Source organism: Odocoileus virginianus, chromosome 17 (genome assembly GCF_023699985.2).
Source record: "Odocoileus virginianus isolate 20LAN1187 ecotype Illinois chromosome 17, Ovbor_1.2, whole genome shotgun sequence".
NCBI classification, from domain to species: domain Eukaryota; kingdom Metazoa; phylum Chordata; class Mammalia; order Artiodactyla; family Cervidae; genus Odocoileus; species Odocoileus virginianus.
In genome coordinates, this window is record NC_069690.1 from 6,436,268 (window position 1) to 6,461,391 (window position 25,124).

Here is a 25,124-nt window from a genome sequence, read left to right on the forward strand (position 1 = left end):
GTTCGACCGCCACTCCTGCAGCCCTGAACAATTCAATCTCTCTTTCCCCAGCTTACCTGTGGCGTGTGGGGCCTGCTCAGCGCGAATAAATGGCTGTTTATGGATGATAGCATCTGGTCCGCCCCTGATGAGGTCACCTTGTTATGTTAACTATTTCTACCTCCTGGTGGAGAAACCGAAGCTGATTGCTCTCAAGACCACCTCTGCCCAGAACAGAGAGCACAGCACCCAAGGCAGGATATACACTTTTCAAAGGCTTAGTTAGGCTCCTCTGTGAACTTGAAAGACTCCTTTCAGGCCCCAGGACCAGAGCAATGGATCATGCTACTGCTGCTAAGTCGATTCAGTCGTGTCCAACTCTGTACGACCCCATAGACAGCAGCTCACCAGGCTCCCCCATCCCTGGGATTCTCCAGGCAAGAGTACTGGAGTGGGTTGCCATTTCCTTCTCCAGTGCATGAAAGTGAAAAGTGAAAGTGAAGTCGCTCAGGCGTGTCCGACTCAGCGACCCCATGGACTGCAGCCTACCAGGCTCCTCCGTCCATGGGATTTTCCAGGCAAGAGTACTGGAGTGGGGTGCCATTTCCTTCTCCAATAGATCATGACTTTGGCCTAATAATGCCAACATTCATCCCACATGTGGAGAAACTATTGTAGAGAGTTCTGAACACCTTGTCTGAGTCCATTCTCACTACAACCCTGGCAAGGGTGTTATTGTTGATTTGATCTCCATTTTACAGATGAACCAACTGAGGCTTGAACTTGCCCAAGGCCCCACCAGGGTGAAGAAGATACAGGATTTGAACTCAGTCTCTCTGGCTTCCACTATAGATTCTGGGGGAAACAACCTGGAAGAACGAAAAGAATCAGAAATGCTGTGTGGTCCAATGATTAAGCCTCCCTGTGAACCAATTGCCTCACCCATATGAGGCGGGAAATGACCACATTTACTAGGTGGGACTGGCATGGGTCAGCAGAGATCTTACGGATGATTTACAAATTTATTGAGTAAATCATCAATAAATAATTGCAGCCAGTTTGTTGACTGAAAAAAAAACAAGAAAGAGAACCAATGAGTCCATACATGGATAAACATTTCTTCAAATGAAGCCCACTGTTACTCAGAGGAGGAATCCCCTGCTGATTCCTAGGTTTCTGAACAGAAATGACAAATTTGGAGCTAGAAATCCAGAGTTTCCCAGATGAGTCAAAGAACCGAAGCCCTCTCCTCCCCAACATAATTCCAAAAAAGACATGTTTTTCCAATGTTCTTGAAGTAGCTATCCTAGGATGTGGAGGAACATGTGAAGAAAACAAGCAGATTCATTTTTTTAATGAGGTCAGAAAGGCATACCAAACATCTCGAATCTCCAAGGTATCTGCTTCCTTCCAGCTGTCCACGGTTTTCAGCTGGGTCCTGAAATGGAGTTCAGGACACCCAGACAAGTAAGTAATTCTAAAGAGCAGTGCCAGGAAAATATTAGCGTTTAAAAAAAAATAAAGCAGAGATTCATTTATTTTTTAAATATATACATATCTTCCTATAACATTCCTGACATCCAAGAACTCTGGACAATTCTGCCTTCACCTGATCAGGCTCAACCACCTCAGAGCCTGCTGAACCCAACCTTACAAGCGTCACCCCAACCCCTTTTTTTTCCTCTTGACGCGATTTTCTTGAGTCCACTCCCCTGTGGGATGAATTGGTTCTCTTCCGAACACAGTGGGGGCGTTCTGCAGTGCTGACGCCGTTGTGGTAAGTCAGGCCTCCAGAACTATTGGGTCTGAAATCCTCTCCAACCCTGGCCTTTAGAAGGCCAGGTCCCCAGATGGGGCAGCTCTGGCCTGCTGTCTCCTGCCGTGAGAGTCAGCCTGGGGTTCACAGAAGGAGACCCCAGAGAGCTGTAGGGTTAACCAACCAACCGTAAACATTACCTCCTCCGCTGATCTTCAAAGGCTCAGGAAAAGAAAACAAACCACATAAATCTTTATCAGGGCTCCTTACGACTGCCCCGGGAGGTGGCTCCTGGAAGAGCTGGGTGGTGACTCTGTACAGAGGATAAAAAATTATTTCAGTTAGCAGTGCTGAGTCAGAGATGGATTGCTTTTATTTTTCTTTTCTCCTCTTTTCTTTCCCTCCCCAACTCCTCCTATTAAAATGACTTCCTTTTGTTATTTGCCGGCCAGGAGTTCTGTAGTGACGATCCTTGATCCTCTACCAGCTTCCTGGTTTCCATAGCTATTATGAAGGGGGTTACAGAGTAGAAAGTATGAGATGGCTACCCCGTTGAAAATATTTCAATAACACACCTTGCCATCCCGGACAAACTCTCCAAATGCACTCCCAACTCCTAAGCACGCATACGTAGCGGCGGGGCTTGCACTTAGGAACACAGAAACCAAATGCTACTCGTGATGCCCAGGCAAGTCATTCATCCTCTGGGGACCTCACCTCCTCACTGTAAGCATCACAGCTGGTGACTTACGAGCCACCTAGTAACTCCAACTTAGCACGTTGCTGAGTTCTTGTGTGTCTTCTTAAACAGAATTCCCACCAAGACTCTCTGATGTTTTACACATCCCATTCTATAGATGAGGAAACTGAGCCTTGAAGAGGTTCAGTAACTCACTCGAGGTCACACAAACACGGGGATAAGAGTGCTTACCTCATAGACGGGTGAGGAGTGGATGAGATAATGTCTGCAACGTGCTTAGCATGACTCCTGGCTCCTTGTGAGCCCTCATTCAGAGAGCGCACTCTCATCTAGAAATCTTCCCTGACCTTCTCCCTCCCCAGCCCCACATACCAGATCTCCGCTCCCAGGCCCTTGCTGCTCTCCCAGCCCCAGGAGCTCTTCGGAGGTGAAGATGTGTCTCACCTCTGCAGTGCCGGCCAGGGCTTGGCCCATAGTAGGGACAGAGTGGAAGTCAAAGCAATGAATGAATGAATGAATGGTATGAACAAACGCCCAGTTAGTAGACAGTTTCTAAAAAAAAAAAAAGTAGTCAAAATAAATACTACTAGTGAAGTGACTTTTTCTAAAGACGGTTAAAGATCTAAAATTTCCTGGAGGAGCCTCTGGTGCTAGTGGAAAAATGTACAAAAGGGAATGAGGAACGAAGTCATCCTCTTTTTTTAAATACCAGCTCTCACTGTAGTTTAAGGGCTTCACAGACTTCTCCAGAATGCCCATGAATCATAGGAAGAGGACCCAAGAATCCTGAGTCCCAGCCATTCTGACTAACTTCAGCAAACATCCTCAGTTCCAGGGAAGGGGGCCCTGCAGGGAAACCACACCCATGTGCACCTGCACACACACACACACACACACACACACACACACACATGTAAAAACAGGACGTACCCGACCCACCAGCAAATCAACCTCTCAGCATTGACTGAGCACCTACTCCATGCAGCACCCCTTACAAAATTCAGAAAGAAGACATAAAATATCCTAAAGATATCAGGACTTAGTGGAAAGAATGGACCGTCTAGCCACTGAATTGGGACTGTGAGAAGTGAGGTTGGTGAAACAAGTTTATTGTGATAAAAATACTAGCTACCATTTTCTGGACATGTGCCAGGGACATTCCCAAGGACATGTGTGTAATTTGAGGAACTACAGTTGACCCTCAAACAACACTGGTTTGAACTGCATGGGTCCACTTATATGCAAACTTCTTTCAATAGTGAATATTATGGTACAATACAACCTGTTGTTGGTCGAATCAGCATTCCTCGTGGCCCCATGGTTACATAGGGCCAACTACAAGTTACACGCAGGCTTTTGACCACACAGAGGGTTCTCATCCCTAACAACATATTATTCAAGGGTTAATTGTTCGTTCATTCAACAAGTTTATTCAACAAGTTCATTCACTGTTCTAGATGACAAAGCTAAAACTGTGGCCAAGCTTACCTTCTAGTCCCAGATATGTAAAAATTATACATTTGTTTTAAAATGGCAACAAAATATACAGCAAAGTATAGAAAGTTAAGCTTGACATAATGCTCCACACTTACCAGAGATAGACAGAGACAGGCGTCCTCACAGAGAAAGGGGTGGTGGCCTCAGCAGAACCTCCTGGATTTGGGGTGGAAGGTGGGGGCTTGTGCGTTTCTCAAAAGGCAGGAGTTCAAAGAAGCCTCCAGAAGGTTAGGGCACTTACCCGATGCCCCCTGATTTAGAGCCCAGGGATGTTTCCACCAGTAAAATCTCCTGCTCCTTCACATCCTAAATCACATCAGCAGGATATAATGGAGGAAGGTTTATCACCCCAAAACCAGAGTGCATGTGAAGCCAGACCAAGACACTTGCTCCTGACAGGACCCTCACTCACCTCCCTGGATTATTATGTGATAAGAAAACTGAGTGTAAAAGTCCCTAATATCAGAATTCACTGTTGTTATGACTGCCAGAGCCTTCAAGCTCACTTCAAGCTTCCTCAGTCTCTCTCCAGTCCCATCCCCTCTCTGCCTCAAGGCTTCGGATAGATGACAGGAGCAGACACCATTTACCATGGGACAACATTAGGCACTGTCCCACACATTGCCTCATTTTATCCTCTCAGCACCCTGAGAGGTGCCTACGCCCTGTGACTGGCACAAAATCCTACAACGGGGAAATTGCCAAGGTGGCCTTTGACTCAAGATTCCAAGCACTTAACCACTGGACCATACTGGCCTCTGAGTCTCCTGAAAACACTGCCTGGCCCATGGTCCACCCCCCTCTCACCCACCATCCCCACCACAGGAGGTCTAGAACCTCTGCCTGCCCCAGTGATGGCCGGCTAGACTAAGTTCGAGTGTTCACTTTGGTTGACCAGGTCTCCCAGTCAACATCTGTCATGTTAAGAAGGAGGGCTCCTTCTTATGTTCTTTGCCCATGTGGTTTCCCACCCTGAGTGCCCTTTCTGAAGGGCTCTCTCTATCCAAATTTTCAAGGCTTATGTCCCTTTCTTTGTCTTCCACGGGCCTCCTACAGCCTCTCTATCCCTCCCTGATCTCCAGCTTTTCTGAATGTCCAGATCACATTTGCAGTCAGCATCACCCAGTTTAGCATCTACCTATTCCCAGCTCAACAAGCATTTGTTGAGCTCCTTCTGTGTGCCAAGCATAGCATGCAGATTCTGAAAGAGAAGGGTCCTCAAGGATCCTACAGTCTCTCAGGAGGACGACTAAACAGCCTGCCCCCAAGGCAAAAGAGTGGCAGGTCCATTGGAGAGGTCTGTGCAGCTTCACTTGTGTTCATTCGGTGTCATCAGCTAAGGGCTGCTCATGCAGTCTAAGGCAGTACAAGATTGGGGATTAAGAGTGTGGGCTTGGGAACCAGAATGCAGGGGCAAAAACCCATCAACCATGTGACTTCAGATAAGATACTAAACTTCTCGGAGCCTCACCTCCCTCATCTGTAAAAATGAGCATAAAGACAGTATCTACCCATTCTGGTAGTGGGGATTAATAATAAGGGAGGTTATGGATTTGTGGGAGTAGGGGGTATATGGGATACCTCTGTACCCTCTCCACAACTTCACTGTGAACCTAAATCTACCCTAAAATAGTCAGAATGAAAGAGGGAGGAAGGAAGGAAGTGGGGGAAAGAGAGAGAGAGAAAAAGAGAGGAAGCAAGGGAGAAAGGGAAGGAGGAAGGAAAGAAGGAAGAGTGGATCTGCCTAATGGGTTGGTTGCAAGGATTAAATGAATTCCTGGATGTAAAGTGTCCCCTTATTTCTGTGCCAGTGCATAATAAGTGCTCAATAAAAATCTGCTTTTAGTAGCACTGACATCATTACCCAAGCAAAAGGAGACTCCTCAGCTCCACTGTTGTTTGTACTTTTCTTTGGCTTTTTTGAGCCTGGGGGAGTTTTTTGTCATCCTATCTGGGTACTGTTTTCAGACTATATCATCCAAAGTGAAGTCGCTCAGTCGTGTCCGACTCTTTGCAACCCCATGGACTGTAGCCTACCAGGCTCCACCATCCATGGGATTTTCCAGGCAAGAGTACTGAAGTGGGGTGCCATTGCCTTCTCCAGGGGATCTTCCTGACCCAGGGATTGAACCCCGATCTCCCACATTGCGGGCAGACGCTTTACCGCCTGAGCCAGCTAAGCCCCAAAAGAATTCTCCAGCTGGTAGCTAAATGGGGCTCTGATGGATTTCAATCTATAAGAGTTGTCGCTTTCCGGCCCTCCCATGTTTTAACAGATTGCTATTGTTTTCTTGTCTGTGGAAGGAACAGGAGAGTGCAATTTTCTGAGTAAAATCAACGCGTACAGCCAGGAGCTGGGCTTCTCCTTCCCACAGACATGGCCCTGCCAGCTGCCGCCCATTCCTCGTTCACACAGGCAGCCCCTCCAGTTTATCCCTCCCAGCGGGACGGTAATTTTCAGTTCAGGCCGAAAGGCTTTGTTTAAATATGGCGCTTATGTGGTAATAGAGCGTATTCCAGGGCTTGTTTTTTCTGAGGGTCAATGTTGAATTTAGTCTCCAAGTAAGTCTGTCTTCTTCCATCCTCTCAGAGTTGTGGGTGGGACTGAAAAAGGTGGAGACAAGAAGCTGAGGAAGAAAGAAGGAAAAGAGGAGACAGGAAAAGAGTGCGGAGGAGGAGAAGAATAGGCACCGCTGTCCTCCGCAGACGAGACCTCCTGTCTGGAGGACGATTTCTAAAATAACAAGCACAACGATTCCCTGAGAGGCTGCTACGTGTCAAAGAGTGTGCTCAGTGTGTGAGCCACAGAATCGCACCCAGTTTTCATAAAAAGCCCTCTGGAGTAAATGTGATTGTGCCCATTTTACAGATGAGGACACTGAGGCTCAGAGAGGTGAAGGAACTTGTCTCTAACTGCACAGCCAGTGAGATGATCAAGCTGAGATGGGAACCTAAGTCTCTTTGAGTTCCAGGCTCTGTCTTCTATCCTACGGGGCAGCAACCAAGGACTGTTCAGTAACAGGATTGGTGAGGGGACAACTGTGTGATCATATATTCCAAGCCAAGTCATTGATAGTTTTATTATATGAAAGCGAAAGTGTTAGTCACTCAGTCCTGTTCAACTCTTTGCGATCCATGGACTCTAGCCCACCAGGCTCTTCTGTCTGTGAAATTTTCCAGGCAAGAACAGTGGAGTGAGTAGCCATAGTAACAGAACCTGATATAGGATCCACCTCAGAATATGTAAAATAAGTTATTGCCCTAAGGAAGGAGAAGATTGAGGTGGGAGGCCACAGGACAGGCAGGAGATGATGAAGCAGGTCATTTAGGAGGGGACTTGGGGATGTCTCCCCTACTGGAGAGTGAAAAGAGGGAAGGCTGGGGACCGAGGAGAAAGGGAAGCCAATAATTCCTTTCTAGAAGCAGGTCTAGCACTCATGGAATGCTGCACCAAGGGATCAAAGGAAGCCTCGAGTCTTGTGCTTTGGGCAGAGGCAAGGGTGGGTCCCTGGAGCTGTGTAGCGATAGATTATCACAGCCGCCACCTAAGTGTCCCCAAGCCGTTGTGTTGGACTCTTAGCACAGAGGGGTCGGCAGGTTTTCCAGCACTCCTATTAGAAAGTTTAAAGGGTTTATGTTTTCTTTCCAAGAACCTAGCTCAAAACCACTTCTCTGCCAAAAGCGCTCTCCAGGAATTCTTGCCTGTGAATATCCTTCTTACCCAGTTATTTTATGGCATGAACACTACCCACCCCCTCCATCCTGAAACAAATTGAACACTACCCACCCCCTCCATCCTGAAACAAATTGAACACTACCCACCCCCTCCATCCTGAAACAAATTGAACTGGGAAAAATTGGAGCTCTGGACCATCTCTCTAGTCTGTCTCCAGAGAGATGTGAAGACATCTGGGGACATAGTGACCTCAAAACAAAGTTAGACAATATGGACACTATGCCTCCTCAATCAGAATTTTGTAAGGACTTAAAAACCAGTCCTTTGTCTCTTCAAGCCATTGACGTATCTTGGGGCTTTTTGCTGTATTGTTAATGTTCTTGCTCATCCTGTGGAAGTCGTGAAATAAGAAATAAATATCAATTCACAAGAAGAAGAATGGCTGATGATTTGAGCAGCCAAACAACCATGATGCAAGCTGAAGGAGTCAAAAGTCAAATCTTATTAAAGCACCACAATTCGCATTAATATGACGGACCAGAATAACTCTGAGAGAGCCATTATGGTCCATTACGAAAATAACATTCATTTGCAAAATAAGGAACATACCAAAATGCAAGTTGTTCCAGTTCTTTCAGCTAAATTACACATTAAGCAAGCAGACTTCCTCTTCCAACATTTTGAAATGGTTTAATATGCACTCAGGCTGGCCAGGGCATGGATTTTCTAAGACTGCCCCAAAGGTGAAGCCTGGAAAAATGAGGACTGATTGCCAGGGAGACATTCAGCCCTGCTTGGGTGTTGATCAGGTGGGCATGACTGTGCTTTGGAACTTCTCCGGGGGGACAGGGCTGACACCAAGAAGCAGCTGTGAATCCCAGCTGGCTTCATCCAAGAGCTTATTGGCTTCTCACCTCCGGTGGTTTATTGGTGAGAACTTAGGGATGAAGTGTAGTGGACGTTTGTTATTTTTGCCTTTGGAGCATTCATTCATACAGTTTTCTGGTAATGGTTCCCTGAATTTCGTTTGGAAGCCTATTCCCTATTCTTGGTCCCTGCAGTAATACCTAAGAAAGATAATGAGTGTGCCTGAAGCTCCCACCGTGGGCCAAGTACTGGCCTAAGCGTTTTGCACGCATCAACTCTTTCAGTTCTTACACCAGCTCCATGATGTGTATTCTATTATTATCCCTATTTCAGAGATGTGTCAACTAAGATAGAGACAAATAGGGACAAATATTTACTATTTTGCTTAAGTGGCAGAAGCAGGATTTACAAACCCAAGCCATCCACATCCAGTGCCTTGATCCTAACCACAAGTGGTTAATGTGTGTGTGGGGGGCGGGGAGGCGTATGTGTCTGATTCTTTGCAACCCCCTGGATTGTAGCCCACTAACCTCTCTGTCCATGGGATTTTCCAGGCAAGAATACTGGAGTGGATTGTCATTTCCTCCTCCAGGAGATCTTCCCCACCCAGGGATCAAATCTGTGTCTCCTGCATCGACAGGCGGATTCTTCACCAATGAGCTTTCTGGAAAGCCCACAAGTGCTTAGGGCTAACCTCTACTCCAATTCCAGGGACAGGACCATGAACTAGGTCTGGCCAATGCAAGTTTCATATATTATAGATTCCCTTCCAGTGGTGATTGATTCAGAGAAGAATATATTAGCCACGCTAGACTGTTTGTCCAATCAATGCAAACCCATGGAGCCACACTTGAAGCGCTAGAAATAGTTTATTGAAAGTGTTTGTTTCCTCTGCCCATGAACCTGAGACAGGAAAGCCTTGAACGTCTGGGAACCACCGTGTCGGGAGAACCTAACAATGAAGTCAGTGCAGATAAGATCAAAGAGGTGAAGGTCCTGAATAATAACACTGGAACCCCTGAAGTTATTATACACCCTGATCTTTTCTAGGAGCCAATCAATTGTCCTTTTACTTAAGCCAGTTTGACTGGAGTTTTCTGATACTTGTTACATAAATAGTCCTAATTAATATAGAAATTAAGTGTTGGGATGTAACAAAATTGACAAGATTTTTGGTATACACTGCTTCACCATTACATTCTTTTATTCATGTATTCAATCAATCAATAAATCTTTACTGTTCATCTAATTATAGTCACTGACATAAGTTGGAGTCCTCAGATACAGTTAGTTCCTGCAACTTGCCTATCACTCTTGCAGAACTAACCTCTATTTGCTATATTTGCTTATGTATGTAAGAAAAGATAAACCCCTCTGAGTTAGAGACTTATTTAACCTGGGATCACAGATGTCCTCCCAGGCCCCTGGCACACTCATTCATTCCCTTAACAATAGTTATTAAATACCTTTCTTGCCTTATTAAGTACCTTACTGGGGGCTATGTAACTTGTTGGCATTCTCGGTTGTACAGGACAAACCCAGCTCTAGATAGCTTACATAGAACTGAAATTTCTGAAGGAGTATCAAGTAGCCCAGAGGATCAGCAGCAAGTTTGGAGAACCAACTTGTAAAATAGATGGGCGGGACAAAGGGAAGTCCGGCAGCCTGAGCCCAGGGAAAGCTGTGCCTCAGAAGAGTCTGGCATGGCTAATACATAAGTGTGCAGGCTGATCCCACTGGGCAGCAGATGCTGCCACCAACAACTCCTCAAGCCCTGCTTCTCTGCATTAGTAGCTCAAGATGCATGCACCCAGACAGAGGCATCCAGTTAGCTAAGCTCAGGGCACGTGCCATGAGATACAGAGGGTATTGATTTTCCAGATCTCTTTCTGGGAGGTTAAATCTGCCTTCCCTGAAACTCACTCCATGGAAGTTTCCCCAAACGTTTCTTGGTGGCCACAAAGTGACAATTGTCTGTCACAAACGCTAAGCCAATAAGACAAAAACAAAGACCAACATGATCTTTGCCCTTATAAAGTTGACTATTAAGGAAGAAGTCATATATTAAATAATCAGGCAAGAAAACCAGAGCCACAGCTGTAGGTGACTACAGTGAAAGAGAAGATTGATATACTGTAAGGAATATAATGCTCCAAAGTCTGTTTCAGCTATCCGTTGCTGTGTAACGAACAGACCCCCAAACCTGATGGTTTAACACAAACATTTACTTTTGCCCCTTATGGTTCTGGAGCCTGACTGGGCTCAGCTAGGTGGTTTGGACTTGGAGTCTCACATATAGTTGTAAGCAGACGGCAGCTGGAGGTAGAGTCACATGAAGACTCAACTGGACTGAAAGTTCAAGATGGGTTTTTCACATGGTTGTTGCCTGACGCTGCTTTCAGCCAGGTATTAGCTGGGGCTTTTAAGAGCACCTGTCCATAGTCTCTCCTTGTATCCTGGGCTTCTCACAGCATCCCTCCTAGAGCAAGTATTCCCAGAGGTCCCTGTGGAGGAGGCATGGATCCTTACGACCTAGCTTCAGAAACTGCATGGTGTTACTTCTGCCACATTCCACTGATCAAAAAATGAATCCACAGAGTGGATTCAAAGAGAATCCACACAAAGCATAAATGCTAGAAGGTGTGAGTAATTGGGGGTCATCTTTGGAATATAGCTGCCACAAAGAGTGGTACTAGAAGAACGTGGCCTGGTATGCATGGTCAAGAAAGGTTTCCAAGGGAGTGTCAGGGATCCAAGACTTTATCGACGAGGAGGGATTGATACAGCAAACACAAGAAGTATGTTTTAGGAGAGGAAATAGCATGTGTGAAGGTCCTGTGACAGTAAGAAGCACGGCACTTTCAAGTACACAAAGTGAGTATGGCTGAAATGCAGAGACTAAGGCAGGATGAATTGACGCTTTTGAACTGTGGTGTTGGAGAAGACTCCTGAGAGTCCCTTGGACTGCAAGGAGATCCAACCAGTCCATCCTAAAGGAAATCAACCCTGAATGTTCATTGGAAGGGCTGATGTTGAAGCTGAAACTCCAATACTTTGGCCACCTGATGTGAAGGGCTGACTCATTTGAAAAGACCCTGATGCTGCGAAAGATTGAGGGTGGGAGGAGAAGAGGACGACAGAGGATGAGATGGTTGGATGGCATCACCAACTCAATGGACATGAATTTGAGTAAACTCTGGGAGTTGGTGATGGACAGGGAAGCCTGGCATGCTGCAGTCCATGGGGTCGCAAAGAGTCGGTCACAACTGAGCGACTGAACTGAACTGAACTGAAGGCAGGATGTGGACCAGGATAAAATAAGAGAGACTGGGCAGGAACCAGTTCTAGAAACCCTTCTATAGGCTACATGATATATTTTACTCTTTATGTTTAAAATGGGAATATTTTAAAGTGGCAATCAGGAAATATTTCTAGATTACATGGATGAGTCATTACATGACTTCATTCAGTCATTCCACAGATAGCTATTGAACATTGACACTAGGCAGGAATAAAAACTGCTGTGAATAAAATCAACTTGATAGAAGTGTTGGCAGCAGAGGGTGTCTGTCTTCTTTACAGCAGGTCTTTGGAGATGGCCTCTCTGAGCATTTGATATTTGAACTGAGAAACACAATGAGAAGGCACCAGTCATGACAGATTGTGAGGGAAAACATTCCCATGAAAGGGACATAGCAAATGCAAAGGCCCTGTGGTAGAAGTAAGCTTGAGGTGCCCTAGGAGCAAGCAAACAAAAACAGGGCCAGTGTGTCTGGAACACTACCATCCATGTAGGGAAGAATTCAAAACTGCCTTTCTAAAAATGGCAGGGCCACCAGCAATGCTTTCATATCAGGACAGCATATCACCAGGCTGCGGCTTCGGTGACTCCGGAATGTCTCTTTCTGCTAGAATGCTTGGAATGCTCTTTCTCTTCTGGCCTGGCCCTGCCTGTCCTCAGCTATGAGACTCATCTTTCATCATGTACTTCCAAAGCTCAACAACCCCCAAGGAAGCAATTTGGCAGAATGTTCAAAGAACCTTAAAGATGTTCATGCCCTTTGATTCAATGATTCCCCATCTAGGGATCTAGCCAAAGGAAATAATCATAAATATGGAAGAAGACTTACACAAAGAAGCTCATCCTAGCATGATTTATAATAATGAAAAATGCTAGTAAATCAAATATTCAACCATCGGGGAAAGATTAAGTAAATTAACGTACATCTCCTAGATGTAGGCGTTAAAAACTGTGCTCCTGATGTATTGGAGTAACATCAGGAAATGCTTGTGTTATAATGGTAAGATTAAAAAGCAAGATATAAAATAGTATATATGTGATTTCTACAAAATTACATGCAAGGAAACTACTGACAGTAATCATTTCTTTAAGGGGAGATTATAGGTGATTTATTTTTCTTCTTTTCCATAATCCTTCTACTTCCTGTAATGAACATTATTACTGTTAGGATGGAAAATAGACTTCATCTTCTTAAAATAAAAAAGAAGCAATTGTTCCCCACCATCTTTAGGATCACAGACAAACACCTTAGCAAAAATCCAATCTGACCATATATTACATTTTCTTTTTAAAAATTATTTGTTTTTGACTCCTAAGATCTTTTTTTTTTTTTACCAAAATTTGATATTCCAGCTAACCCAAGTTTGCCTTCTCCCCCAGATAACAATCATTGTTCATGGTAGATATTTGGGTACCTATCCTCCTCCTACCTGGGGCTTAAGGAAGGGAAGGAGCAAGAAAGAACCATCCAGTGTCCATCAGCTCTGATCTGGCTAAGTCCTCCCCATCTTTCAGCACCCACCTTGAGCTCCTCACTCCCCTGAAAGCCTTTCCTTTCTAAGCCAGCCTAAGTGACCTCCCTTTTCTAACAGTCTACACTGTTTCCATGTCTGTCTGTACGGTTCACACTGCAGGTTCAGCACGCCTGCTCTCACCTGGCTCCACGGGGTCCCACGTAAGACTCATCAGCTCCTGAGAGTTTCCTTGCCCTTTCATACCATTCCGTCTTGACCCCTAGCAGAGGACCATCTTGTTCAGCTCATGGGGGTCCATCAACACTCCATAAAGGAATAAACCAGTGACTGCGCTTGAGTAAGTCTGACAGACAACACGGTGTCTTTAGGAGATCTCACTCACGTCGCGCTCAGGCCCCGCTCTTGACAGGGATGTCTTCCTCTGGCAGAATGCCTCCCTGCTTCACTCCCCCTGTTCTCCATCCACCACCAATACTGACCAGCTCCAACGCAAAAGGACTCAAAACCAGGCCTGGCGACGTCAGAGGGACGTTTACAAACTCCCCACACATCAGCTACTCAAGAAAGAGCCCTTTTGTCTGTTTCCCCGTGGGCCCCCATAAATTATGAGCCACAGTCTTTTTTTTTTAATGAGCCTAAGGTTAGGGGAGAGAAATCGTAGCTCACGAGGCAGAAGTGCTTTCTGTGGGAGCAGATGTGCCCTAGTTATGGGCACAGGCCCACCTTAGGGCTTGTGGCTGTGTGACGGGAAAGCTCGCATCACCCTACACAAGTACCCCGACGCCAGGCTCTGCTCCCTGCTCCCAGAGCACACACCTCGGTGGGGCCCTCTCACCCGTGGGGTAGTTATTTCTTTGCTTACATCTATGAGCTCTCAGAAAGGCCACGCTGAGTCTTTCTTGCCTTTATTTACTCAGCACCAAGAACAGTGCCCGTCCCACAGAGGCCTGGCATTCTGCGTTTGTGGAGGGGGTGAATGAATGCATTACAAAGACAGCAGAAAACTCAGAGAGAGCTTCCAAATGTGGACTTCCAAAATACAATGATGAGTTTATGCCCTACAGGGCATAGTTTAGTTTCATAGGGCTGACAAAACAACCAACTCGGTGGCTTAAAACAAAAGAAATGTGTTCTTTCATGGTTTTAGGGACTGGAAACTTAAAATCACTTGGGCCATAAAGAAAGAAGGCTGAATGCTGAAGAAGTGATGCTTGCGAACTGTGGTGTTGGGAGAGACTCTTGAGAGTCTCTTGCACTGCAAGGAGATCAAGCCAGTCCATCTTAAAGGAAATTAACCCTGAATAGTCATTGGAAGGACTGATGCTGAAGCTCCAATACTTTGGCCACCTGAGGCGATCAGCCAACTCAATGGAAAAGACCCTGATGCTGGGAAAGATTGAAGGCAGGAAGAAAAGGGGACAACAGAGGATGAGCTGGCTGGATGGTATCACCGACTGAATGGACATGGGCTTAGGCGAACTCTGGGAGACAGTGAGGGAGGCCTGGCGTGCTGCAGTTCGTCGGGTCGCAGAGAGTTGGACACGACTTTGTCACTGAACATCAACAACGAATCTAGAAGCGAGGGGTCTGCAGAGTCATGCTCCCTTCAAATGCTCTAGAGGGCAATCCTCTGTCTCTTCCACTCCTGGTGGCTCCCCTCCTTCTCTGCCTCCGTCTTCACGCAGGCTTTTCCTAGCCTCTGTGTCTCTACCCCGCATGCCTCTTATAAGGACACTTGTCATCGGATTTAGGACCTACTCAGATAATCCAGAATGGCCTCATCTTGAGGTTCTTAACTAAATCTAGTTATTAAATATGTAATTTAATTACTAAATTGCATACACAAGACCCTTCTTAAAATGAGGTCACATACAAGAGTTTCCAGCATTAGGAGTGTACTGTATATATCTTTTGTGCCATTCAACCAAATAAATGCTCTATTTTAAAGCTATTATTTATTTATTTATTTATTTGTTTATTTATGTCACAACACTCAGCATGCAGGATCTTAGTTCCCTGAACAGGAATCGGCCCATGTCCCCTGCAGTGGAAGCTTGAAGTCTTAACCACTGGCCACAAGGGAAGTCCCGATAAATGCTCTTTCCTATAGTCAGTCAGTCAGTCAGTCAGTCAGTTCAGTCGCTCAGTTGTGTCCGACTCTGTGACCCCATGGACTGCAGCACGCCTGGCCTCCCTGTCCATCACCAAATCCCGGAGCTTGCTCAAGCTCATGTCCATTCAGTCGGTGATGCCATCCAACCATCTCATCCTCTGTCGTCCCCTTCTCCTCCTGCCTTTCAGTCTTTCCCAGCATCAGGGTCTTTTCCAATGAGTCAGTTCTTCGAATCAGGTGGCCAAAGTATTGGAGCCTCAGCTTCAGCATCAGTCCTTCCAATGAATATTCAGAGTTGATTTCCTTTAGGATTGACTGGTTTGTTCTCCCTGCTATTCAAGGGACTCTCAAAAGTCTTCTACACCACAATTCAAAAGCATCAATTCTTAAAGAAAGCATTCAGCTTTCTTTACCACTCTCACATCTATACATGACTGCTGGAAAAACCATAGCTTTGACTAGACGGACCTTTGTTGGCAAAGTAATGTCTCTGCTTTTTAATATGCTGCCTAGGTTGGTCATAGCTTTCCTTTCAAGGAGCAAGCGTTTTCTAATTTCATGGCTGCAGTCACCATCTGCAGTGATTTTGGAGCCCAAGAAAATAAAGTCTGTCACTGTTTCCATTGTTTCCCCATCTATTTGCCATGAAGTGACGGGACTGGATGCCATGATCCTAGTTTTTTGAATGTTGAGTTTTAAGCCAGCTTTTTCCCTCACCTCTTTCACTTTCATCAAGAGGTTCTTTAGTTCCTCTTAGCTTCCTGCCAAAAGGCATACTTTTTAAAGGTAGAGACATATTTATTGCCATCTACCCTAAAACCTAACTCGTGTGTTCAGTCACTCAGTCATGCCTGACTCTTTGTGACCCTATGGACTGTAGCTCACCAGGCTCCTCTCTCCATGGAATTCTCCAGGCAAGAATACCTGAGTGGGTAGCCATTCCCTTCTCCAGGGTATCTTCCCAATCCAGGGATCGAACCTGGGTTTCCAGCACTATGGGCAGATTCTTTATCATCTGAGCCACTAGGGAAACACCTAACCCTAACACCTACTATAAAGTCAATTTTTTAAATGGAATGAGTGGTTATTATGCCACTAACCACATCTAGGACATTGAGTTAGCACCTGCTGGCAAAAGGTGGCTGGGAAAGTTTCTCCCAAGTGGTAATACCACCTCTTGGGAACTTTTCTCCTGGCACCGAAGATTGATGCTCCTGGGATCACACACATACTATCCCTCCATCATTTCCCTGCTAACATAAAATACTGGAACAGCCATTTGCAGCAAAGATAAATTATTTTACACAGAAATCTTGGTGTAATAACTATACCAAAGGATTTAATCCATGTTTATTGTATTGAGTCATATCAATTTAATTCAGTTCCAGGAAACTCTGATAATGCACCTGAATTTTCTGAACAAAATGTTCCCTCACCTGGGCACACTACTTTAGAGCTGTCATCTAGTGAATCCGAAGTTTTTCTTAAAGCCAGACTGTACATGTTCACCTTCCAAAATGTGACTAGTCCCTCAGATTAACAGGCTCGCCAACAACACAGTCAAAACCAAACCTCATTTGAATTGCTGTTGATCTGGACTGAATGAGATGATCTTCAGCCCAAATTTGTCTGTCGTGTGAGAGAAGGATAAAAGCAGTGGCACTGGAATGGCACTATTTGGGAGCAAGCTCTCCAATGAGTAACACGTGTGCGGGACCCAAGGACATCAGCACCCACAAGGCTTGCGTGTCACGTGCAAATGTGTGAGCAGTGGGCATTTGAGGCTCAGTCTGGCACACCCCACAAATGCAGCTATTTTCGCAGCTTGAATCCCGGTGTCGTGTCGGTACAGGACAGAACAAACTCAAGTTAACCCTAGTTACCTCCTTGGGTTCTGCTCTTTGGGAAGGAGTCAGCCAGGCAGACAGCTGCCACTTCAAATTCCACTCCCCGGGAACAATGCACTTTATTTTTGGAAAGAGGATAAAACAAAGGAGAAGAGAGCAATGCCGACAAATATACATTTGCTTTTCTATTTATGCAAAGCCCCGGCCCCCTCATCACCTAAGTTACCAGTTGTTTAGAGCAGCTATAGAATATATAGACTTGTAAATAGTCACTGGCCTGCATCTCAGGAGAAAGTAATACAGGTCAGCTCCCAGGATGGTACATCCCACTGCTGTAAAGAGCTACGTAAATAACAGGATTATTTCCATGACATACTGTTGGCCCACATGGTTGTGATTAATGCTCCTATACAACGAATACTCTCTCTAGATCCTTTCTATGTAAGAGTCACTCTCTGCAGCAGTGGTATTCTAATTATGGGCTCTTCATTATACAAGAGAAAAGAGAGAAAAAAAACCTGCCCTTTCATTCTGTTTCCATTTTCCCTCTCTCTGTTCTCACTACTTTCCATACAATTTCAAAAATCACCATAATCACGCTCACAAAGCATGATTCCACGTGAAAAGCGCACTGGTGGGGAAAAAGAAAGGACAGAGAGACAGCAATAGACAGACAGAGGCAGACAGACAGAGAGAGAGAGAGAGGAAGGAAGAGGGGAAAGAAGAAATGGGACAGGAGTGAGAGAGGGAGGCAGGCAACAAAGGCAAAGACAAATTTAAAAACAGCTCCATAGGAGCAAGGACTATGTTTATTTTGCTTACCACTGCATCCCCATAACCTAGCACAACCTACTATGCCTGGCATATAGTAGGCCCTTGTTGTTCAATTGCTCAGTCGTGTCCAACTCTTTGCAAAACCATGGACTGCAGCACGCCAGGCTTCCCTGAGTTTGCTCAAACTCATGTCCATTGATTTGGTGATGCCATCCAACCATCTCATCCTCTGTTGCCCCTTTCTCCTCCTGCCTTCAAATTTTCCCATCATCAGGGTCTTTTCCAATGAGTCAGCTCTTCACATCATGTGGCCAAAGTGTTGGAGCTTCAGCTTCAACATCAGCCCTTCCAATGAATATTCAGGGCTGATTCCCTTTAGGATGGACTAGTTTGATCTCCTTGCAGTCCAAGGGACTCTCAAGGCACCACAATTCAAAAGCCTCAATTCTTCAGCACTCAGCCTTCTTTCTAGTCCAACATTCACATCCATACATGGCTACTAGAAAAACCATAGCTCTGTAAGTAAGCCTTTAATTATTTAATGAATAATTAGAATAAGTGCAAAAGTTGTCTAATAATTGAATGGAGCATAATTCAAAATCATCTCTGTAATAGTTTCCTTCTGCTGTTTGTCATCTTGTCACTTGTTCCCTCTTAGAGAAAAGATTGAAGATTGATACTTAAGGAACCCTACTACTATGTGCCAAGTATTTTGATTTGGTATCTCATGCAAAGCTACACAACAGTTATCCTAACTATTTGATAAGTGGTACATATATACTGAAAGGGGTTACATAACTTGCCCACAGGAAGACATCTAGTAGATTGAGGAATGGGAATCTAAACACGGGCCTGGCTAACTACAGACCCAAGAAAATCTAACTACATCTTGCTGCTTCTTCAGCGATTATCAAAGTATATCAGCTGCATCCTTTAGCATCAGCTTCTAAAATGGAACTGTGACTTACTAGGTTTCATTAGGATTTGAATTTGACTGTGATAACTCCATTGGCTACATCAAGGAATTTTTCACAATGAGATCTTAGCTGCAATGCATAATACTCAGAGGCAGTTTTTTAAAAAGACACTAGCCCCAATCAATTTACTCCTTGTGAGATTTCTAAAGAAGGGGTTGCCTGAGAAATCAGAATCACTCATATGTGGAATATAAAAAAAAACAAATGAACAAAACTCCAAATAAATGAACAAATGAAACCAAATCAAAACAAACATGCAGATATGGAGAACAGGGTAGTGGTTTCCAGAGGGGAAGGGGCAGGGGGAGTGCAAAAGAAGGAAAGGAGATCAACTCTATCATGACAGATAAAAACCAAAATTTTGGTGCTAGGAGGATGTAGGGTATACAGAGGTAGAAATATAATGTTGTACACATGAAACTTATATAATGTTATAAACCAATGTTATCTCAAATAAAACATAATTTTTAAAAAAGAAACTAGAATCACATACTTATTGTTTACTGATTTTCCTTCCAGCTTGTGAGCAATGGCAATAAGGGACCATATCGCTTCTGCTCACTATTGTAAACCCTGGCACCCAGAACTATATGGTATGGACCAAATATGTTAGTTGATCAGTCATGTGACCCCATGGACTGCTGACCACCAGGCTCCTCTGTCCATGGGATTTTCCGGTTAAGAAGACTAGAGTGAACTATACGGTGGTACTCCATATTTAACAACTGAAAGTGAGGGTAATGAACTCCCCATTGGGTAGACTTCTGCATCTCTGGATTAGGACTCCAGGCAGGCTGGGATGATATGTGTGAAACTGGGGCTTTGGGAAATCCAAAGCATGGTCCTGTGAAACAGCTGGAGAAAATGAATTCAGACTATGGAGAATTATTCTCTCCCACTCAGTTATATTTCACATTCCTCCCACACAATAGGCCCCAAATCAGATGGCAAGGAGCATTTACTCAAAATTCAGGCCCTTTTTAGTTGCAGGCAAGCATCCTCTAACTTCCCAAACACTCCATATGGTGGCTCCTATCAGCAGTAGGCTGTGAAAGAGACTTGATCTACCCTAAAGACTGAGTCTTCAGAGGTTTGGGACCCTGAGTCAATGTTATTTAGGTCTCAGAGGTGGAGAGAAGTAGCAAGAACCCAGGCTTTCTTTGGAGCATGGCCTCTTGAGACTGAAACTTAAATGTCCTTCTCATTTGTCACCTGAAAAAAACTGGGCCCAAAGTCATCCATGTCATTAGTAGGAGAGCCCAGACTTGAATTCGGGTGTTCTGACAGCCTCTAATCTAAAATTATTTTACCCACCCTCATCTCCACTCAGGTAGCTGTGTAATTAGAGGGCCAACAGAAAACAGAGAGGGAGCAGACAGCAGAGTCACCAGCCTTATGAACTGTCTGGTCACCAGCATACTTAGCTAATAAAGGACAAAGAGAAGGACAGATACGCCCTCTGAGCCCTGAGGGGACCTGTGTGTCAGGTCAAGGAGGGCAGAGAAGGGAGTATTTTGAGTTCTGTCTGAGCCGGGCAAAGTAGACCTCTGAAATAACAGAAAAAGTAGGATGTTGAAGAAGTATGGAGTCAAATACATGGGGTTTGAATTCTGAGCCAGCTACCTGCTTGTTCTACATCTTCTGCCAAGTTACTGAAACTCTCTGAGTCTCAGTTTTGCCATCTGTAAAATGTGGACCCACCTCACAGGGTTATTGTCATCATTTAATAAAACAATGAATACAGAACCTCAAGCAGAATTCCTGGCATGTAGGGGAGACTTGATCAACCTTACACCCACTCCTCCATCAGTCTAGGAAATGGGAAGAGTAGATTCATTTATATGTAAATGATAGGGAAATGGCAGGTATATATTAACACTATTTCATTCACCATGACTGTGGTACAGGATCAAAGTAAGACTTTTAAAAGGTTATATCTTCAGCGATGAAGTCATGGCTCTCTCCCAAGGGAAACAGGCATAATGAATACCCCCAATAGAAAAGAGGGCCTCAGGCAGCACACGCGGAGTCATATGAAACCCACTGAGCGCCCCCACTTGACTGGACCATAATTGAAATTCTAAACAAAATCCCCAGCCTAGCACAGATTACCATGGACTGTCATAAAAGAAGACCTGGGCCAACTAGATTTTTTTTTAAATTTTGTCTCTAGAAGTTAAACTGAGAAATACCAGGAAAATAAAGCCTTTAGCAGCTGGAGACAGAAGATTATGAGACAGAAATAAACCAGAGAGACCATAACACACATCATGAACAAAATGCAGTAATGAAAGTCAGAAACTAGGAAGTCAAGAAAACATAAAGATCAGAAGTTGAGGAAATCAGGCAGCAGGAAGAGGAAAACAGCCATGAAGAAGAGATGAGTCATGAAAGCGATGGAACACCGCAGTCACGATCCATACACGCCTGAGGCCAACATTCCTGGAACCACCCAGGATTCCAAATGACTTTACAATTCCACTTTCAGGCTCTGTGTGGCCCAGATCCTGCTGGGGTTCTTGATCTTCCCAAGGCCAACTGAATAACTTTCCCCAAGTTCCCACACACACGTAACCTTAAGATGGACTTATGAATAATTTGAATGAATTTGTTTTTTTTCACCCAAACAAGTCTGATTAAGTCAGCTTATGTGCTGTGTTTGACATATAACTTGGGCTTCCTGGGATCAGTCCAATTTCATGAATTTGCCCTAATTCTTGAAAGGGGATTCATTAAAACTATATAAAAAATACAATTTAACTTTCCTACTTGTTTATGACTTTTTCTGCCAAAAAAAAAAAAAAAAGTCACAGTAAGAATGGGCTGGTTTTGAACTTAGTAAATATGGTCATCTTAATGATGTGCAAGGCAACTGACCAGGCTCTGTGGGATAAGAAAGTAGGGAGGGTGGGCATGGAGCTAGGTAAGTCTCCCTTCCTCCTTGAAAACAAGAATGTTTTCAGTTGAGTTATTTCAACAGAGCTTTATCCCAAAATCCTATAGAAGAATGAACAATGAAGCTCCATAAGAGTAGAGATCATATTTGCCATATTCATTATATATCACCAATACCTGGCACTAAGCCTGGAACTTAAACAACACATAAAAAAAAAAAAGGAAAAAAAAGAGAGAGAAGGAAGGGAGAAAGAGAAGGAAGGAAAGGAGAAAGGAAAGAAGAAAGGAAGGGTAGAAGGGAAAAGGGCAAAAGCCATGAAATGTGCCTCTCAGATATCCTGCTACCAGGAGCATAATCAACTGATCAATCCAGCTGCTGAGTTCTGAGTGGTCACCAAGACCATGAACCCCATCACTGCTTTCAGCCAAATAGTAAGCATAGTCAGGGAACTAAGGCCACAGTTCCCATGGAATGTGGGGTCCCTTTGATGCAGCCTTTGGCTCGAGAACTCCCCATTGGCCTGGCTGAAACTTTTTTAGAACTACAATGCCACATAAGATTCCACCTATCCAAGTTTTCTTCCTCTTTCCCTCACAGTTATCAGAATTGCATCATGGTCTAATGGCTCTCCCAACCTGCTTTGGCCCCCTCCCCTTTCTCCCTCACCATCATCTTAGCATCTACATCTCAGAGAACCTAACCGATGTAGGGAGGGAGGAAATAACAGAGAGAGAGAGGGTGCTGAGCATGGCCAAGTTTAGAAACTAGCCCATCTCAGAAGTTCTTGACCTTGGAATCATGAATCAGGTTTTTTAGTTCTGTTTCAGTGGTACAACTAAAGTCAGACTGACCTGCTGGACACACACACCCAGATTCACCCTCTGCCCGGGGAGGCTGACTTCTAGGGCTTATGCCTTCCAGGCTCTTTCACTGGCTGTCTTCAGGTTGGATTTGGCCATAGAGGGGCACCAGCAGACTGGAGGTCAGACAGAGAGAGAGTGGGTAGGATACTTCTTCACTGCTCCTCCCTGCTTCAGCACTGTGTTTCTGCCAATAACTGTATTCTTTCATGACTACAAAGTGACCTCTACCAAGAGACTGCCTTTCTGTTTTTCCAGATTTCAGCAACTGCTTGTTAGAAGAGAGAATCTAGCATGTTGTTAGACTGTCTTCATTCACGGTCAGTTAATGGCCTCCCCATGTCCATCTTTGGCCTTGTAACTTCATGTTCTCCTACTCTGATTCTGGTCTTAGGCATATGGTTTGCTTTGGCCAATGGGAAAGAAGAATGGTTTAAAAAAAAAAAGAAAGAAAGGAAAACCACTTGAGTGTTTCTAGTTCCTCTTTTGCTTCATTGCTATCACCATGAAACAGTGATAGTCTCACAAGATGATTGAGTTAACCTGCTGTAGGATTGTTTTAATAGTCCAGTCTTCCAGCCCAGGCTTCCAATACCAGCCTAGAGCACACCGATCTCCAAACATATGAATGCTTAACCAAGATCAGAGGAGTCACCTAGCAGACCTACTAAGAAGTGCATGTGTGACCCCAGCAGAGACCACAAGACCCCTTTGGTAAACCTGAGGTTCATGAGAAATAGTAAATATTTCTTCTTTTAAGCCACTGAGCTTTGGGGTCAATTTTTCACAGCATCATTGTGATGGTAGATAACAAATACAGTGTTCTCATTGGTATTCATTCAGGGAGGAAGTAAATCCTGCCCAGCCAGGCTTGCTTCAGGGGAGCGAGAAAGGGAACCTGGGGAAGAAAGAGTTGGTAGGGACTCCTTGTAAAGGACAAGTTGAAGGTCCCTAAGTGAAGGACTAACAGTCCAAGGAACTGGTCTTGAATGACTTTCTAAGCCCAAACCAGACCTAAGTCATGTGTTACAGGCCTAAGAAAGTCACCATGGAGGGAAGAAATAAGACTGCGGTCTTGAGACTATCAGAAACAGAAGCACTCAAGGCCAAATTCCAAGTGAGGCTGGAATTTCATCAATTCCAGAGAATTCCATCAATGAAGTTGTGTTCACTAACTGAGAACTTAAAAAACAAATCTCTGCATATGGTCAGCACCCTGAGGAAGAAATAAAGCCCTGGATTGAGAGGGCTAGGCAGAACTGGACCCACAGAAAGATCCAGATCAGATAAAGCCTTAGGCACGAGCAATTGGAATGGTCATGCCTGCCTGTGAATCAGAGAAGATGTGGACTTTTGCTGGTGATGCCCTCCCCCGCCCCCCAGAGAGGGCAATCACAATCTACAAGCATCACTGGGCAGTACATTCAGAGAGAAAAGTGAGGCTAAGAAGGCAGTCACCACTAAAAATCAAGAGAGACTGCATAGGCATCTGGCCCAAAGGCACGTGTTCAGGTTCTCTATAACTTCATAGCACACAACCCCCAAATGCAGTGTCTTAAAACAGCACTGATTTATATCACAGATTATATCTCAGGAATTTGGGCAGGGCACAGCTGACTGGTTATTCTGTTCCACGTAATATCAACAAAAGAAGTTCAGTGCTATTTGACTGTGGACAGACAAGAGATAGCTTCTTTCCCACATCTAATACCTGTGCAGGTACGGCCAGAAGGCTAGACTGGTCATACTAGCATCAGGGTAATTAAATATCTAATGTGACTGCTTGGGGATCCCACAGAGAGTGTCCTGAGCGGTCTAGTCCAGGGCTTCCAGGCTTTTTATGATCAAGCTTTCAGGAAGCAAATAATTTCCAGCCACCTTTAACTAACCTCACCCTGATATGACAAATGGTCTCCCAAGTCAGTTTTAACATTCCAGAAGGCACACACAATGATCCCCAGAACTGGAAGAGAATATTAGCATTTCCAAACATGTTTATTTTCTTTTAAAAATGAATGAATGAAGCTTTCTGACTATTGACACCTCAGTTGGCAGTGCAGTCTTCTCTGGTCCATGTGCTGCAGGTCACGGCGCAAACAGCACTGGGGTAAGCGGGGCTCCCACAGGACCGAGGCTTCCACTGAGAGTCTTCTCACTTCTTTCCTTGATTCCAGAGCACCTCCATGTAGTCTGCAGACTAATGTTTTCTGTTGCTGCAGAAAAGGCTGTGCATTTGTAACCACATCTGTGTTAGTTGCACTGTCGTGTTCAACTGCCTGCTACCCCACAGACTGTAGCCCACCAGACCCCTCTGTCCGTGGACTTCTCCAGGCATGAATACTGGAGTGCGTGGTCATTCCCTTCTCTGGGGGATCTTTCCGACCCAGGGATCAAACCTGGATCTCC